The sequence below is a fragment of the Canis lupus genome, chromosome 24 (assembly GCF_011100685.1).
Source record: "Canis lupus familiaris isolate Mischka breed German Shepherd chromosome 24, alternate assembly UU_Cfam_GSD_1.0, whole genome shotgun sequence".
In the NCBI taxonomy this organism is placed as follows: Eukaryota; Metazoa; Chordata; class Mammalia; order Carnivora; family Canidae; genus Canis; species Canis lupus.
This window is the reverse complement of record NC_049245.1, coordinates 16,783,304-16,802,371: the sequence shown is the minus strand read 5'-3', so window position 1 is coordinate 16,802,371 and position 19,068 is coordinate 16,783,304.

Here is a 19,068-nt window from a genome sequence, read left to right as displayed (position 1 = left end):
CTACTCTTTCGGGAGCAGACTGGGGTACATTCCGTTGTGCCCGAGGGCTGGTGCTGGGGAGACCTAGGGGGTGCAGAGGGGGCCCTTTAGGGTGGGTGGTGGTGGAGGAGGAGGAGGCCCCCCGAGGAGGAAGCTGGGGATCCCAGATAGACTGCCCTGCTGAAATCTCCTACCCGGAAGTCCTCACCAAAACCCTTCGATAGCCAGTGCTGCCAGATTCCTTGGCCTTTCAAAGACCATTCTAGCTGGGCCTCTGCCTGCCTGCCTGGAGCCCTGTTTCTGGAGCACTCCACCTTGCTTGCACCAGGCTCTGATTTTAGGCAATTTCTATTACGTCTCTGGTCCTTAGTTTTCTTACACAGATTGGGCAGATTCCTTATATAGCTTGGGAAGGAAGAAATAAAGTGATCTGTGTTGCAGATGGCATGATGTCTTTAGAAAATCCAGAGGAATTGACAAAAAAACTTCCTGGGACTAATAAATGATGATAGCAAAGTTTCAGGATACAAGGTTAATATATAGAAGTCAAATGCTTTGGGGCGTCTGGGTGGCGCAGGTGGTTAAACATTGGACTCTTGATTTTCCCTCAGGTCATGATTTCAGGGTTGTGAGATCCGGCCCTCACCCTAAGGGGGTTAGGCTAGAAGCCTGCTTAAGATTCTCTCCCTCTCCCTCTGCCACCCCACCCCAATCTCCCCCTCTCTCTCTGAAAAGAAAAAGAAAAAGAATTTAAAAAGTCAAATGCTTTCCTAGATACCAGGAAGGAACAAGTGGAACTTGAAATTAAAAATACAATACTATTTACATCAGTAACCCCCAAAATAAAATACTTAGGTATAAATCTAACAAAATATGTACAAGATCTATATGAGGAAAACTACAGAACCTTAATGACAGAAATCAAAGAAGAACTGAATAAATGGAGAGATACTTCATGTTCTCGAACAGGAAGACTCAATATTGTCAAGATGTCAGTTTTCCTCCACTTGATCCACGGAGTCGATAAAACCCTGATCACAATGCAGCGAGTTATTTTGTAGATATCAACAAACAGATTCCAAAGTTTATTCAAAGATTCAGAATAGCTACCACAATATTGAAGGAGAAATCAAAGTTGAAGGACTGACATTACCTGGTATCAAGGCTTACTAGAAAGCTACAGTAATCAAGGCAGGGTGGTGGGGGTGAAAGAATAGACAAATCAATGGAAGGGAACAGAGAGCCCTGTGGAAATAGATCCACATAAATATAGTCTTTTGATTTCTGACAAAGGAGAAAAGATAGTGCAATGGAGAAAAGACCATCTTTTCAACAAATGGTGCTGGAATAATTAGGCATCACATGTAAAAAAATCAATCTAGACACAAGACTTCATAGCTGTCACAAAAATTAAACCAAAGGGGATTACAGCCTCAACTATAAAATGCAAAACTATGAAACGCCTAGAAGATAACATCGGAGATGACCTTGGATTTGGCGATGGCTTTTTAGATACAACAACAAAGGCAGGATTCATAAAAGAAAGAATTAAGAAGCAGGACTTCATTAAGATTAAAAATGTCCACTCTGCAAGAGATACTGTCAAGAGAAATTAAAAGGCAAAACCACAGACTGGGAGAAAGTATTTGCAGAAGACGCATCTGTTAAAGGACTTTTACCCAAAATACACAAAGAACTCTTAAAGCTCATCAATAAGAAAACAAACCAATTAAAAATTTGGCCAGGGGTGCCTGGGTGGCTCAGTCCATTAAGCGGTTAAGCATTTGCCTTCGGCTCAGGTCATGATCCCAGGATCCCACGATGGAGCCCCCTCTTTGTGTTGGAAGCAGGGCTTCCTGCTCAGTGATGGGCCTGCTTCTCCCTCTTCCTCTGCCTGCTGCTCTCCTTGCTTGTGCAGGCTCTCTCTCTGTCAAATAAATAAAACATCTTAAAATTTTGTTTTGGCCAAAGACCTTCACTGACATTTCACAACAAGATATACAGATGGCAAATAAGCATATGAAAAGATGTTCCACATCATATGTCATGCGAGAAATGCAAATTAAAACATCAATGAGGGCAGCCCGGGTGGCTTAGCGGTTTAGTGCTGCCTTCAGCCCACGGTGTGATCCTGGAGACTTGGAATCGAGTCCCATGTCAGGCTACCTGCCTAGAGCCTGCTTCTCCCTCTGCCTGTGTCTCTAACCCCGCCCCCGTGTCTCTCATGAATAAATAAAATCTTTAAAAAAAATCAATGAGATACCACTATATACTTTTTAGAATGACCAATGTTCAGAACACTGACAACGCCAAATGCTGGTGAGGTTGTGGAGCATCAGGAACTCTTATTCATTTGTGGTAGGAATGCAAAATGGAATAGCCACTTTGGAGGTTTGGTGGGTTTTTACAAAATTAAACATATTCTTACCATTAGATATAGCAATCACATTGCTTGGTATTTACCCAAAGCAGTTTAAAATTTGCCTACTCAAAAATCTGCACATGGGCATTTATGCAGTTTTATTCATAATCACCAAAATTTGGAAGCCATCAAGATGTCCTTTAGTAGTTGAATGGGTTAATAAACTGGAGTACATCCAGATGATAGAATATTATTCGCTACTAAAAAGAAATGAGCTATCTATCAAGTTATGAAAAGACACAGAAGAATCTTAAATGCGTGATACTAAGTGAAAGAAGCCAATCTGAAAGCCTATCTGCTGTATGATTCCAACTATATGACATCCTGGAAAAGGCAAAACTATGATGACAGTAAAGAGATCAGTGGTTGCCTGAGATTAGGCGAGAAGAAGGGATAAACAGTTGGCGCACGCAGGATTTTCAGGGCAGTGAAACTACTCTATATGATGGATGCTATGATGGTAGACACATGTCAATATGTTTGTTCAAACCTGTACAACAGCAGGAGTGAACCCTAATGTGAATTATGGACTTTGGGTGACAATAATGTGTCAGTGTAGGTTCATCGATTACAATAAATGTACCACTCTGGTGTGGGATGTTCGTAATGGGAGAGGCTATGTATGTGTGGGAGCAGGGAGTATATGAGAAATCTCTGTACCTTCAGCTAAAGTTTGCTGTGAACCTAAAGCTGCTCTAAAGAATAAAGCCTATTTTTTTTAGAAAATGGTATGGATTTTCTAGAGCTTGATGTGTTAATGCATATAAAAAGTCAGAAATTTTACATCCTTTGATGTAGAAATTATGTTTTAATGGGCTTTTCCTTTGGAAATAATGAATGGAGCAGTTAAAGGTTTCACTACAAAGATGTTGATAACAGCATTATTTAGTATAACGAGGAACTGGAAATAATCTGAACTTCCCACACTTGATTAAAATGTGATTAAAGATGTCTTTTATAAGATACCATGAAATCATTAAAATTTTTTTGATCAATAAACATTCACATGATTCAAAATCAAAACATATCAAAAATTACACATTGAGAAGCATCCCTCTCACCCTTGCCCCCTGTTTTTTCCCCTGGCACCTTTTCTTTTCTATATACTAGTGTTTCTTTTGGCAAATTCAATGATATATTCTCACTTATTCCCTTCAAAGAAGTTTCCATATCAAAATATGGAGTGCTATTTCATTCTTTGACCACTGAAGAATAGTCTATTGTGTGGATACACTACAGGTTGTTTCTTTTTTAAGTTCCCTGTTGTTGGACACATTGGTTTAAAAATTTCAAACTATGTTAAATTATGAATTGGGTTATTTCCCAATTTGGGGCTAATACAGTGCTGTACATAATGCTATCATATAAAGTTACCAGTGCTTCAGTAAATAATTTTGTATGTCATATCATTTTGTCTATGTGCCAACAATAATAAATTGGATAATAAATTCCTAAATTTATTTATTATTATGGTATTGCTGGAAGCGTAAAAGCAGTTGTCATTTGAGTACATAATGTTCACAATGAAGTCCCTAGGAGTCTTGCCATTTTGCATTTCCCAGGTAAGCGGTCTTTGGTGGAAGTGAGTGCCAGGGGCTGTACTTGAATCAATAAGCAAATATCTGTAGAAGTCTTAAGAAGGCAATCATCAAAAGCAGGGCTTCTCAGCAATGCTGGTCTCTCACACATGACCTCAGTTCTGAATTCAGGGTGTCCTCTCAGTCATCCCAAGTATGATAGCTAGGGAGGGGCATTGTTCCTGAGAAAGTCACCTGCAGTTATTCTGTGTTTCTGCGAGTCTCTCATGGAGTAATTAATAATCAAATGAAGAAGCTGCCCTTGTTATCAACTGCAGACACATTTTTAGGTAAACTTTTAAATGACTTTGTTTTTTTTTTTTTTTTAAATGACTTTGAAAGTAAAAAAAATAAAAATAAATAAAAATAAATGACTTTGAAAGTAAATGTAATTAAGCTCTACAAGTTATGGTTGGAAAAGGCGGGATATAATTAATCGTTCAAGGTGCGTTGGCACTGGCTTCTATCTTTCATTCAATCTACCCGGTTTTCACAGCATTCTGGAAGGAGTGGCTCTCTAAGAAATGCTGGGTGACTTCACGTGCCCTAGGTAGAGTATTTTTCTCTCTCTGGATTCCATCTGCTTCGGGGCAGTGCCAGGAAGATGATAGGAGTTAGAGGAGGCATCAGGTTCTGTGTCCGCCAGCACACTCCCTACCTATGGAAGAGGACGCAAGAACATGGTAGCTTGCATCAAAGCTAGATTTTTGGTTAGAAATTTGTGATTGCTCTTAAAACTGTTTCCAAAAATTTTCAGAGCCCTCAGAAAGAGGCAGTGGTAGAGACAGGGTGGGTTGGGTGAACAAAGTCCTTGCGAGAAGCAGATTATCAATGAATTCAATAAAGGAAAGTTTAGTTAATGCTATCCTCTTGGTGGGAATGCCATTGTTTTTGGAACGACAGATGAAAAAGAAGACTACAATGTAGATTATAAGAAAGATCAAAGGCTTTTAAGCCAGGAGCCATGTTTGGTTGGATTTGGAAAGGGTTTAGTTTTCTAAGGAGATACCTGGGTGTTGATTTTTTGTCCCTCCTGGGCTTCTCCCTGCAGGTAAAGGCCCAGCTGCTCACATGCTGTCTCTCCCTGAGCTCAGGGAAGGACACTAACTCCTTCCTCAGGTATGTCACCTGTGCAAACCTGTGCATCCAAATTCACATAATGTAGAGAGTCAAAAGTTAAGTGCCTCCTCGGTCCCCTCTCCACAATCCAGCCCCTTAGACTCAATCCCTGTTGTCTGGACTTTATTGTATACATTCAAATGCAAACCACACTAACTCTGGGGATGCTGGGGCTCATGATGGGAGGAGTCAGGGGAGGGGTGGGGAGCCATTATCACTGTGGGTGACCTAGGTTTCTGAGCCATTTTACTTGAATAGTAAAAGGAATGTCACTTGGTTCATGCCCTCAAGGTGAAAGTAAGCTGTCTGAGTTTGGGTTCCCCTAAAAGCAGATCCTGAGATAATGATTTGAGGGCATTGAATTTACTGAGGAGGTGATCCCAAGAAATGATGTTAGGGGAGTAGAAATGTGGACAGGGAAGGGACGGCAGCCAACAAAATGGTGTAAAACCATGCAAGTCACCATTGGGAACCAGTGGAACTTTTTTTTAATTTAAGATTTTTGTTTATTTATTCATGAGAGATAAAGAGAGAGAGAGACAGAGACCCAGGCAGAGAGAGAAGCAGGCTCCATGCAGGGAGCCCAATGTGGGACTTGATCCCAGGACTCCTGACCCCAGGATAATGCCCTGAGCAGAAGGCGGACACTCAACCACTGAGCCACTAGGGCATTCCAAACCAGAGGGGACTTAATTCCCCTAGGGGAACTCTGGGAGGAAGCATGGAAGAAGCACCCCAGAGCTCTACCAGCAGAGGGGGTGAGGGAGCTCGCAGTCACCTACTGGGAACTGTTCTGGCTGGAGGGGTGTTAATTCCCCAATCTGTTCAGTCCTACCTGGCCCGTGGATAGAGCAGAATCTTGGGATCAGAGCATCCTCCAACAAAGAGATGTCATTGCTGTCAGTTGGAAGGCATGCACAGAACTAATGAGGATGCGTGTGGGTGCGTGCTCGTGTGTTTGTGTGAACACTCTGAACATTTACCACATGGGCATTACTCTGCATGGTTGTACTGCAATTCTTGGTGGGTCCTGTTGTTTTTTTGCATCCTCCATAGGCTCAGAGAGGTCAAGTTCCAGAGGTCACATAGCTAGTGGGTGGCAAAATTGAGATTCAAACCAGGCTCCCAGTTCCAGACCTTTCTGTCATGCCAACAGGAGAATTGTGGTTTCCCTAGTATAAGGCAGATAGGCGGAGGTCAGGATTCATTGCACATCCTCTTGCTCTGGTCAACTCTGCCTGCCTCTGGGGGAACAAGGCATTGAAGCTAGAACTGGACAGAGCAGAAGAAAGAATGAGCCAAGACCCAAGCTTGACCCCAGGGACTATGAGGGTTCCAACCCAGACTGGACTGACCATGATGGCAATTCTCAAATTGGAGGGTGTGTCAAGACTTTTCTCAAAATATAGTGACGGGGTCCCATGCTGGTAGATTCTTATCCCAGCTATCAGTAAGATATTCCTGTTTTATTTTCAAGTATTTATTCTTTACTAGGATTCCCATTAAAAAACAAAAACAGGGATCCCTGGGTGGCGCAGCGGTTTGGCGCCTGCCTTTGGCCCAGGGCGCGATCCTGGAGACCCGGGATCGAATCCCACGTCGGGCTCCCGGTGCATGGAGCCTGCTTCTCCCTCTGCCTGTGTCTCTGCCTCTCTCTCTCTCTCTCTGTGACTATCATAAATAAATAAAAATTAAAAATAAAAAAAATAAAAAAAATAAAAAAAACAAACCAATAGCATGGAAACTGAGAATACTTTGATGGAAATCATTGACTCTAAGAAGTGGACCTTAATGAATTCTGTTGCAAAACAGCAGAGCATCTTCCCAGCAGAATGACATTTTGCTTTCTTGCTTGTAATCTCTTGTATCACCCAAGGTTGTATGAATACTTTTTCCATTTAAAAATCAGTTTTGAGCTTTTCCCCTATATTTAATTCAGTGTGGACGTTTGGAACCTCTACCAGTTGGCAATGGCACTTAACACACAAGGGCCAGAGACAAAGTTAAGAGCAGTAATAAATCAACACTCTTTTTGAGTACCAGCTCTCCGTAACACATTTTGCTAGTCAGTGTGAGCCTTTCCATGCAGCTTGGAGAGCAGCTGAGCTGGGGCAAAGCTGGGGAAGGTGACAGGTACCAGCTTACACAAAGGCACAACTTGTTCAGGGAACGGGAAGTCAATTTTGAGACACTATATACCCCCAACAGTGGCTTGAATCATGCACGGTGTCTCTTTTTAAATAGAAAGCAACTGACATTTAAGTTCAGAGATGCTTCCATAGGAATGAGAGCCATGAGGTGTTGGGGTGGCTCCTGGGCTCAGGAATCCACACAGTCCAGCTGGTGGCACATTTTCTGCATTGGTATCACTTTGGCATAAGCTGACAATAAAGAAAACTGTAGCTCCCAAATTTTACCACTCCCATCACAGACATACTCCGTGGAAGACCTAAAAGATGTGTTTATTTTTATTACTATTTTTAAGATTTTTATTTATTTATTCATGAGAGACACACAGAGAGAGAAGCAGAGACATAGGTAGAAGGAGAAGCAGGCTCCCTGTGGGGAGCCCAATGCGAGACTTGATCCCAGGACCCAGGGATCACACCCTGAGCCAAAAGCAGACGCTCAACCACTGAGCCACCCAGTCGTCTCAAAGATGTCTTTAAGCAAAGGCATCCAGGGGCATGGAACATTGGTGCCGGCAACCCTGACTTAGAGGAAATGGTAGATGGGAGATGGGGGTGGCGGCTGCACTAGTTGGAAGTGCGCACCTGCTTCACTCCCCGTCTTGGGGTACCTGCAGGCTCTCCTCCACTCAAAGCTGTCCTTGTCCACCAAGGGGTTCTCTATAAGGAAAGGTGAGGATGAGGGTGCATGGGCCTCAGGACTCCCCACAGCAAAAATAGGCATAGAAGCTAAAAGAGGTCCTACACGGACACACAGTCTGTATTGCTGAGACCCAGTCTCCCAGTTGAGAGACCCCCCCCAACCAGACATGAGTTTGGGGTAAGAGAGGAAAAAGGCAGGCAGGAGCTTGCTAAAATGTTATACTGTAATCATTCATGTTTACACTTACGCTGAAAGGTAAGAGGAGAAGGAGTGAGCCCACCATTGACTCTGTGTCTGAAGAACCAGAGGTGCCCATGCTCTCTCCTAGTCCCATTGCCACTCTCACCTTTTTTTCAACAGCAATGGCCCTCCTTGATATTTCTTGCTTTCCCCTGGGTGTGTCCAATCCCATAGAAGTCCTTCACTTTGTACTCTGCAGAGCTAGAGTTCAGACTGCAACTTTGCTGTTATTTAAGGCTGGCTAATTCAATCTTGAGTCACTGGATATTGAATTGCAGGGAATTCTGAAGTCACCCATCTTCCCCCTTAACTTCTTTCTGCATACCTTCTAAAGTCCGCTCACCATGCTGTGACCTTTCTGAGGCCTAGCTGGTGGCTTTGAGTTTCCCAGAGCTAGAGTTTGGCTTCTACTTTATGCCTCAAATTCACAATTGTTGCTATGTTTCTGAAGGTAGAAAGTTCTAGGTGGAATCAGGACCTGAGTCGAAGGCAGACACTCAACCACTGAGCCACCCAGGCGTCCCTGGTTATGATTTTTTTTCCCCCTAAACTCTTTCAGGTTCACTCTAAAAACTATTATTATTATTTTTATAATAAGTTTATTTTTTATTGGTGTTCAATTTGCCAACATACAGAATAACACCCAGTGCTCATCCCGTCAAGTGCCCCCCTCAGTGCCCGTCACCCATTCATCCCCACCCCCCGCCCTCCTCCCTTTCCACCACCCCTAGTTCGTTTCCCAGAGTTAGGGGTCTTTATGTTCTGTCTCCTTTTCTGATATTTCCTACCCATTTCTTCTCCCTTCCCTTCTATTCCCTTTCACTATTATTTATATTCCCCAAATGAATGAGACCATATAATGTTTGTCCTTCTCCGATTGACTTATTTCACTCAGCATAATACTATTATTAATGAAAATGGCACACCAAGCCAAGCCAGCCCTCCAAGAAGGCAATGCTTTGTGACAGAATGCTGGTTACAATCCAAATTGTACATGTGAAAAAAAATCTCAGAAAAAGAAACTGTGACATGTTAGCGTGATTATTTCTAGGTGGTAAAATTATGGATAAATTTTTTCTCTGCTTTTTAAAGAAAAATCAATGCACAGAAGACCCGGGTTACTTTGTCTAACGAAGAATACACATACAAAAACAGACCCAAAGTCGTCTTGATATTTGGTACCACATAAACGACAACATGACAATATTCTTTTTGATAGTTTCAATAGTTTTGAAAAGCTAACCGGGGAATGAACGAAGCCAATTAGATAGTTTTGCACAAATGTTTTCTAAAGGCCAAATTTGGTTAAGAGCCAGCGGGGCAAATGATTAACCAGTGAAAATGTTTCCTGAGGAGAGAGATAACAACACGGGTGAACCTTCCTTACATCAGGGGGCCCCATCAGTAGAAATATTAGGGAAAGTTATTCTGACTGGCACAGGACTCAGATGCTCCATCTCAAGCACCCAGGGGGTAGGTTTTCACTAGGCCTTTGCCTTAGTCAAGCATCACTGGTTGCAACCACCAGAAATGCACTTGAACCAATCCATGCCAGGGAATGGAATCTGGAGGGGAGAGTGATCATGTGTTGTATTCTTGCTTCTCAATTACCTGGACTGCAGATTTGAGGAAGGGAACCCCAGTCAGAGCTCTTAGGGGCCAGAATCACACCTGGAGGGTCACCCCACTGGCTTGTGTCTCCAAGTTCTGGGAGCTCTGCCTGGGTTTCTGCATCCTCTTTTCTCTGTGGTCTGTTCTCTTCTCTTCTTGTCCCAGACCCAACTCCATCTGACTTCTCAATTTTGAAACCCAGGAATCCTATCTGCCTAGGAGAGAGAGAGAGAATTTACCTGACTCAGTTTGGGCCAGGCACCTGCCCAGGTGGCCACTAGCTCACAGGGTACATTTGTGTTATTTGGAAAAGGCATCATTTTTCCATGTGGTTATAGCCCTGAGGCTGCACATACACTCAGGCTTCACTTGCACCCACTCATCCCTTTCCTTATGCAGTGCACAACCCAGATAACAGTGCATGGGAACCCTTGTCCACTTCTGGTCCAATCAGCTGTGACTGGGATGAAGGTTGGCATAATCACATGGTCTCCCCCTAGCATGTGAGTGGGGCGACAGCACTCTCCCCTTCTGCCCCCCACCCTGGGAACAAAAATAGCTTCTAGCATTTATCCTACCTCTTTCAGGCAGATTGTATTACAGTGCAGCTGGAGGTACTTTGTGCTGGCATATTGTGTGAAGAAACTAACTTTTGAAAGTATGGAGGACATGATTAAATCGAAGTTGTTAAATGTGCTAATATGTGTAGCTAAGAAAGAAAAATAGAGATCACGTAGGCTCATCAAATAACTGAATGAAATATAAGATAATTTCACTTACCACTGAAAAACAGTGGTGAGACTTATCACTGAAAAACAAATGGTCTATTAAAGGAAGGAATAGGAGTTCGCCTTCAGGAGATCTTCATTCCAGAAACTTGAAAGCACCTGGGTTGCAAGGGGATTGCATCTGTCAGAGAGGGAAGCAGGATGAATGGGGTCTGGAGTGCGTCTCTTGGCCTCTATGGAACCCGGAGTCTTGGCCCAGAGAAAGCAATCAGATTTTTCCTTTTTTGAACTCTGTTTGAACCCACTCCTATAAACTGGCTCATGGTTTTCTGAAATCTGTTTGTAATTGTCAATCGTGTTCCCATATTAGACATAAAACCCCATCTGTATTTCGGGAAAGCTGCTGGTCTCTTTTGTGTCCGTTTCTCCTCCCTATTCTCTGCTCTCTCCTGTTTGATGAAACTCCAGGGCTGTGTCGGGGGTGCGCTGGTTCCCCTCTGTCTCTGCACAGCAGGTTCTCCTGATGGGCCGTCCCTCACTCAGGCTTCACTTCCCTGTCCTTTTGGGGACACAGAATTGCTAAATTTCCTTTGACCCCCACCCCCTGCCTCTGGTGGCTCATTCCCAGCTCCTCACCATCCCTTTAGACCCGATAGAGCCTGGCACACATTTCAAAATGTCATTCTGTTAGTCTTTGTGAAATGGCAAGGCATTTTCTCCTCTTGTCGACAGGGATTAACATATTTATAATTGACCTTAGAATATTTTTCGAAACTTGGGACTCTTCCTAGGTTTTTGCTTCAGATTCTATTGCCTATTTTATGCCACAGAATAACCCTGACTTGATTCGAATCAAGGTATTTCAATATCAACTTTGGGCTGGGTGGGTCAACCATGGCAGAGGATGCCGATGCTCACATTAGCAAACAGGCGTAATTGGTTGAATTAACCCTGTCCAGAGTCTGTGAAGTCTCTGAAAGTTTTCTAACCCCATCATTCTAGTGTGTTCTCTTCTTGTTCAGAAAATAGTGAATTATACAGTATGTTTTATGCTCTAGGTGTGACGTGACTTAGGCAATTAACTGTTCGATGGTGCCTTGAAAGGTTTTAAAAGTCTAGGGAGTCCAACAGTTTGGCTCATTTTAGAGACCACTGGCTGAAAAAGCTGCAGAGGATTTGGAGGAGCCAGCTTGTAAAATGTGGACAAAACCCCTGAGCCACAAAAGACTCAACGGGAGAGTCACAGGGTAGATGCAATGACTTTTCGTGCACACGATTTAGGACTCCCGTGGTTGAGCCATAAAATTGCTAGGAGGTAGGGGCCAAGCAACTCAGAATAGCAAGCCAAGAATCATTTTCAAAATAGATTTAAAACTGTTTCCTACCAGGAAGGCGGGAGTAGAATAGGGAATCCTCAAGTGTGGAGCAGGCTGTTGGGAAAACTATTATATTGTTTAATCCTCTAATCAGACAGCTGGACACCTTCTGGGGTGTTCTGGTAACTGCCCAGAGTTCAGGAGACACTCTGGGAATGAAGAGATTTAATTAAGCTTTATTGGATAATTGTGAAGTTTGGTCATCAGCTCGCTCATTTCACGTTACTCTCCCTGAATATTAAATTGGCAGAAGTAGAAATGGGAGATGAATGAACACGTTGTCTGATGCCTTTGTAGAGGATATCGTGGAATGTGTATTGGCGAGTGGATCGTGTGCTGTCTTCTTGCTTCTCAGTTACCCAGACTGCGAATGACTTACATCTGTTGATACGCTCACAAGCAGGCATATTCAGTGAGTAAGTGTGTTCACAGGCTTGGCTGTACACTGGAATCACCAGAGGAGCTGTAAAAAAATAAAGGTAAGGGCCTATTGCCAGGGATTCTCACTTAGTTGGTCTGGAGTATGGCCTGGGTATTGGGATTTTTAAAAGCTTCTCCAGATGGTTCTAATATATAGCAAAGCCTGAGCAATCTATGGGATTTTCTTACTACTTTAAACATTTTTTTCAACAGATTTACTCCTTGAGGTTGGATTCATTGGCCTCCACTGAGGCTTGGAGTTTCTACTGAATAGCGTGTTTATGTTAAGTCCTGACTAAAGAACGTTTAGAATGTTCCAGTGTATTCTTCAGCTGCACATATATGTCTATTTGTACTAAAATCAGTATGTACGTGGAAATTCACAACATATGGATTTTGAATTCAATTGGATTTAGACTTCGCTGAAACCATATTAGATTTTTCTTTGGATAATCTGATCAGTGAATCCGTGTTAATTCTGTCTTGAAAAAGGTTGTAATCTTTTTTTTTAAAGATTTTATTTATTCATGAGAGACATAGAGAGAGAGGCAGAGACACAGGCAGAGGGAGAAGCAGGCTCCATGCAGGGAGCCCGATATGGGACTCAATCCCAGGGCCCCGGGACCACGACCTGAGCCAAAGGCAGATGCTTAACCACTGAGCCAGCCAGGCATCCCGAAAGAGGTTGTAATCTGTGAAAAGGGATCTGATTTTTTAAAAAACAGGCAAGAGTTTATATCCTGAACCAGTTGGTGAGTTAGAGTTGTTAGAGTTGTTCCCAAGTGTATCACTTAGCTTTTGCCACGTAACAAACTGTCCCAAAATGTAGTGGCTTAAAACAAGAATATTCATTACTTCTCATGAGTCTATGGGTCAGCTGGGCAGTTCTGCTGTTATGGGCCAGGCTTGGCTGACCTCATCTGGGCCTGTTCATGTCTCTGAGGTCAGTTGGTGAGCTGGATGTGGCTACTTGGTCTCGGATGGCTTCATTCACACATCTGCTGGTTTTCCAGCCGAAGACTGGGGTGACTGGGTGACTGGGCCCCATAGCTCCTCACCCTCCAGCAGCCTTAGCCTGGCCTCACTCACAGAGTAGTCTCAAGGTCCCAAGAGCAGCAAGAGGGCAGGTCCCAGTGTGTGAGCAAGCACCTTTTCATTCTCTGCTTACATGGTTTGCTGTTGTCCCATTGGTGAAAGCAAGTTACATGGTGAAGTTCAGAGCCCCTGTGAGAGGGCACTACCAAAGGGCTCGGATACAAGAGGTTCATGGACAAGTTGGGTTCCTTCCTGCAAACAAACTGCCACCGCAGTGCCACCACTTCTGCCAGAATTCTAGCTTACTATTTTCTTTAATTCGAAAGTCGAATGGCTCCAACCCTCATCTCCTAGACCTGGAGTACTCCATTATAGCTCTTGCCAGCATCTCCAAGGATCCTTGGAGAGGAGGGAAGGAGGGAGAGAGAAGGGGGAGGAGTCGTGCAGAAGGGGAGCACTCACTTTCTTCCCCAACATTCCTGCATTCATTTTCTTCTTTCACAGAGTTGTCAACGGATCACAGTTTTCACTCTACCTCCAGTGATTGCTCTTCTCCTTCCAGACTTCACTCAGCCTTGAAAGACCAGCCCTCAGATGACTTGTTATTTATAAAGGAGGAAATGAAGCTTTATGATGGAGTTATCTAGAGGGCATCTCTTTAGCCAAGGGGTTAACATGCCCAACCATGGAACAAGATGACATCATGTGACTGACTTGTGATGTGATGTGCTAGGATGGACACCACCGCATATCCGTGGTATTCCTGGCCAAAATGAGGAAGCTGAATCTCGTGCAGAAAAAAGTCACAAAAGTACAATCAAGGGACATCTGGTTTATCATCTGCCTTTGGCTCAATGTGTGATCCCAGGGACCTGGGATAAAGTTCTGCATTGGGCTCCCTTGCATGGAGCCTGCTTCTCCCTCTGCCTGTGTCTCTGCTTCTCTCTCTCTCTCTCTCTCTTTCTGTGTGTCTCTCATGAATAAATAAATAAATTCTTTTTAAAAAAAAAAGTACAATCAAGGTGCATTGTGCGAAATAATTGATTTGGACAGTTCATAAATGACTTCATGGAGGGCAAAACATGGCAGGAGAGATGCCTGGGTGGCTCAGCGGTTTAGCACCTGCCTTCGGCCCAGAGTGTGATCTTGAAGACACAGGATCAAGTCCTGCATCGGGCTCCCTGCAGGGAGCCTGCTTCTCCCTCTGCCTGTGTCTCTGCCTCTCTCGCTCTGTGTCTCTCATGAATAAATAAATAAAATCTTAAAAAAAAAAAGTGGCAGGAGAGCTATTCTAGGGGGAAAAAAAGATTAAACAGATGTGAAAAATCAAATGCGCAGTGTGATCCTAGAATGGATCCTAGGTTGAAAAAGGAGCTGTAAGGATGCTTTTGGGAAGATCTGGGAAAACTTGAATATGGATTGTGTATTTAATATTATTAAATTGGTATTAACTTTCTAAGGCGTACTAATGGTGTTGTGGCTGTGTAGAATACATACTCTTAGGAGACATAGAGCTAAATAGCTCAGGGCTAACTATCACAATGTCTGCAACTTTCAATCAGTTTCAGTAAAAAATAAGCAAATATGACGAGATAACAATCAGTGATTCTGGGCAAATGGTATATGGATGATGGTTGTTCTCTTCTTTTAAATTCTCATAAGTTTGAAGTTTCAAGATAAAAGGTCGGAGAAAATGATTTGGATATTCGTCCTAAAACTGGAATGACAAACTGTCATCCTCTATCATGGTCTGGATTTTCTGAGCTTGTTTTACGTAAAACAAACAAACAAACAAACAACCACTCAAAAACAACAAAATCAGAAACAACCCCACAGAGGTTTTCTCATAGTACATGACAGAGAGTTTTTGGACACAAGCATCTTGGGAGGCTGGCGTAGGAAGAGCCTGGGAAACCTGCCCCATCCTTCCCCAGGGGCACCTTCTTAAAGTCAGGACTTCCCTGTTATGTGCAGACAACCAGGTCTGAGAATTCACTTTGGCTTTTGAAACCAGTTTGCCGTGGAAGGTGCCCTGCTCTTCCTTCGACTGCCCTTTCTGGAAATGTCTTGGTGTCACTCCACTTCGGTGCCAGGTGCCTTCCCCCATAAAGTCACAGGGAGCACAGAAACTGTCCCTATTGCTTGTCAATCCCTCTCCTTCCCAGACCACTCATCTTAATTTTAGCTGAGAAACAGGAAGCAAATACTGTTCCGTGAAATTGGTTGGTTCCACTTCTGGTGGATTCCAGGTGCATGTACCCCATGTTGGCCAGACATGCATTACTTTTAAAAATTATTTCTGAGCAAGACCTGAAATTTAGAATTAAAAACTTCCTCTCTCCTATAGTTCCTTCTAAGGGCAGACCTCCTGTGCTTCTGAACCCCGGATGGTCTATTATACCTCCCCAGCACATTCTAGGGTCTCATGGTGAATTTCCAAACCTGGGCTGTGCCGCCCACTTGTGCCCACTGCCCCACCCAGCAGGGTCTGGGGCTCCTGGTCTGAACACCCAGCAGGGTCTAGGGCTCCTGGTCTGAACTCCAGCAGCCCTACACTGACAGAACCGAGATCTGAATTTAGTTCTAGAATATTCTTCAAATTTTATTGTTAACGTTTGGACGTGGTTTTAAAATACAAGTAGTAGTATGGTATTAATTTCTTTCTCTGACAAGACAAGAAAATCATCAGGTATTACCCATTAGCCAAACTAGGTAAGGGAGGTGACTCTGAAATGGTTTTGGATATAACGAGGTGGTAGCCGAGGGGAGGGAAATAAATTGGTAGGAGAGGAGAAGACAGTCCAGGCTGGTGACCTTTGGGTTTTTTTGTTTTTTTGTTTTTTAAGATTTTATTTATTTATTCATGAAAGATGCACAGAGAGAGAGAGAGAGAGAGGCAGAGACACAGGCAGAGGGAGAAGCAGGCTCCATGCACGGAGCCCCATGTGGGACTCATCCCGGGATTCCAGGATCACGCCCCGGGCTGAAGGCAGGCGCTTAACCGCTGAGCCACCCAGGGATTCCCAGCCTGGTGACCTTTGATGTGGAGAAAGGAAGGCAGCATGGTACATTCTGGAAACCATAGGCTGGAGAGTAGGTCAGGAAGCAGAGAACCCACAAGAGGTGGCCAACGGACAGACCACAGCCAGTCTCATCTCCAGGTACATTAGGAATTTAGACTTTATTTCTGAAGTCAGTTATTTTTCATTTTTGTCGTTTGTGAATCTTTTACTGGATGCCATTCTTCTAAGGGATCGCCTATCACTGATTATAGATAAACTAAGAACTGATTCAATGCAATCTTAAAATAATACAACTGATCCATACAAAATATGGATTTTTTTAAAGAAATGAAAATAATTGTTTCATATCAATGAGATGGCATTTTCTGTGCTCTTATCAAAGCCCAAGAAGAGAAAAGTTGTGCCATTATGTTCCATCAGTTTCTTTTCTTAGTCTTTCTAAAATCAGAGATTCCTAACTCACAATACACCCCGGGAATGGCAGCCAATATCTGGCTGCTCTTTCAAATGGATCCGCACACATGGATGGCTCAGAGACACCAATTATGGAGAATTCTATCAGAAGACCACACTCAGCACTTTGTCCGATGCAAAGTCAACAAGAACGCCACACTCAAAGGCTGGAGAGTCGAGAGTTTCCACCTGGGAGGGAGACGTGACTGGATTCATATCCACTCTCTGGCTGAATTCAGTTCCAGAGTATTCTTCATGTTCTATTGTAACACTTGGATGTGGTTTTAAGATACAAATAATAGTATGCTATTGATTTCTTTCCTTGACAAGACAAAGAAATCATCAAGAATTGGCAATCGACCAAATGCTCAAGGATAGAGCCATTTGTACATTTTGGTTTGTTTCAGTTATTTTCCTTCAGCCTCTAAAGATATTTATTACTCACGTGACTTCTGCAGCCAGGTCGCTAACGACAAAGCTGAGTCGATCTGATTCTTGGTCCTTTGTAGTTAACCTGCTTTCCACTCTGGTTGCATTTGGGTTTTATCTTTCCCCATTTTTATTTTTATTTTCAATGAGTCCTGGGAGGAGCCTGGGGCTGCAAGTGCCTTCAAAGCATCAGTGATTAAGAGGAGTACACATTAATTCTCACAGCTGGCTCATTCTTCGTCCTTCACTGACACCTGAGCCCTGAGCCAAGACCCACCACTAAGGTATCCCTTTGTTTTGAAGCGTGTGTGTACGAATTGAAAGCAAAAGAAGACAACAAAAGCTAGACTGATTTTATTGGGTGCCTGTTAGAATATTTTAATCTATTGACTCGTGTCTTTATTCAATGCGGAGAAATTCTCAGCCGCTTTCTCTTCAGGAGTACTTTTGCTAAAAAAAAAATAAAATAAATAAAAAAAATAAAATAAAAAAATTAAATTAAATTAAAAAAAAAAAAAGGAGTACTTTTGCACCATTTTTTCCCCCTGATTTCTGTTATCTTCCCTCTACTTCCTTTGGGTTGACATTGTTTCTGCTTTCTGGGATCTGGGCTTTTTCTTATACTGTTCCCTCTGTCTGGAATGCACTTGCCACCAAGCCCACTCCTCCTTTCCTCCAAAATCCAACTTGAATAACTCCTCTTCCATGAAACATCTTTTGATCTCCAACTGGATATACCTGGTTCTCCAATCATACAAAATAATAAACCCCCTGAATGCCAAGTGTCTTCTGTTCCTTGGTATTTCTCAAGGTCCTATTTGGGTGCAGGACACAGGTAATTTGTGCCATGTTGGCTGGCTGATTTTGATACAGGAAAAGTGTTGGAAGGTCACCACGGAGATGGAAAAGAGAACTCTGGCTTCGGAGGAAAGGATGGGGAACCTGGGACATTCTTCTTGGATGACACACTGCACATATGCAGACATAAATGATGTGAGCAAGTGGTAACTGCTGTCTCAGAAATAATGAGCCACTGATAGATAATATTAATTGAATCTCTGTTGTGTGACAGCCACTGTGCTAAGCTCTTTAATTTGTTGTTTCAGTTCATATTCCAAACAGCACCCTGAGGGAGGCGGTGTGATTCTCACGTTCCAGCTAGGACACCAAGGCTGAGAGTGGTGGGTGACGTGTCCCGAGTACACACAGCCGAGGAGCCGCTAAGCTGAGACAGGCGCCCAGGTCTTGCTGGATGCATCATGTGGTCCCATAACCACTGAGTTCCAAACTCTCCTGAAAGGCACCAGCAGTGTACACATGACCAGGTCGCTTAGTGACCATTAAACATTTTGAGTGGGTTGTTTGGCCAGTGCCACAACCAAAACTTGCTTTTGTCCTGAAAATGTGATTTCTGTGGCCACTGGATCATCCTGTGGCCTGGCCAACTCTAAACCGAAATCACTGTTTTGGCTTTTGGAATCAGCTCTGGACCACTGGTTATATAACTGATGACTCTTAAGAGTGGGAGGTAGTAATTCTATTTACTTTTGAAGTATTGTTCATGTAGTCCTCAGGGAAGATTGGAACATCTTTATAGTTTTCAGATAATTTGTAAATGGCTTAAATATGCAAAAAAAAAGTCAGTGTCAGATGAAGAATCTCTCCACATTTGTATCTTTATATTAATGGGTGAGAGAGCTCATAATTCCTACAAAATTATAAAACCCCATCATTTATGGAATAAGCCCAAAAGACCTGCCAGATTTTTCTGGCCATAAAAATACCCCAGATTTTTCTGGTCATAAAAATTTTGTCTTGGCTTGA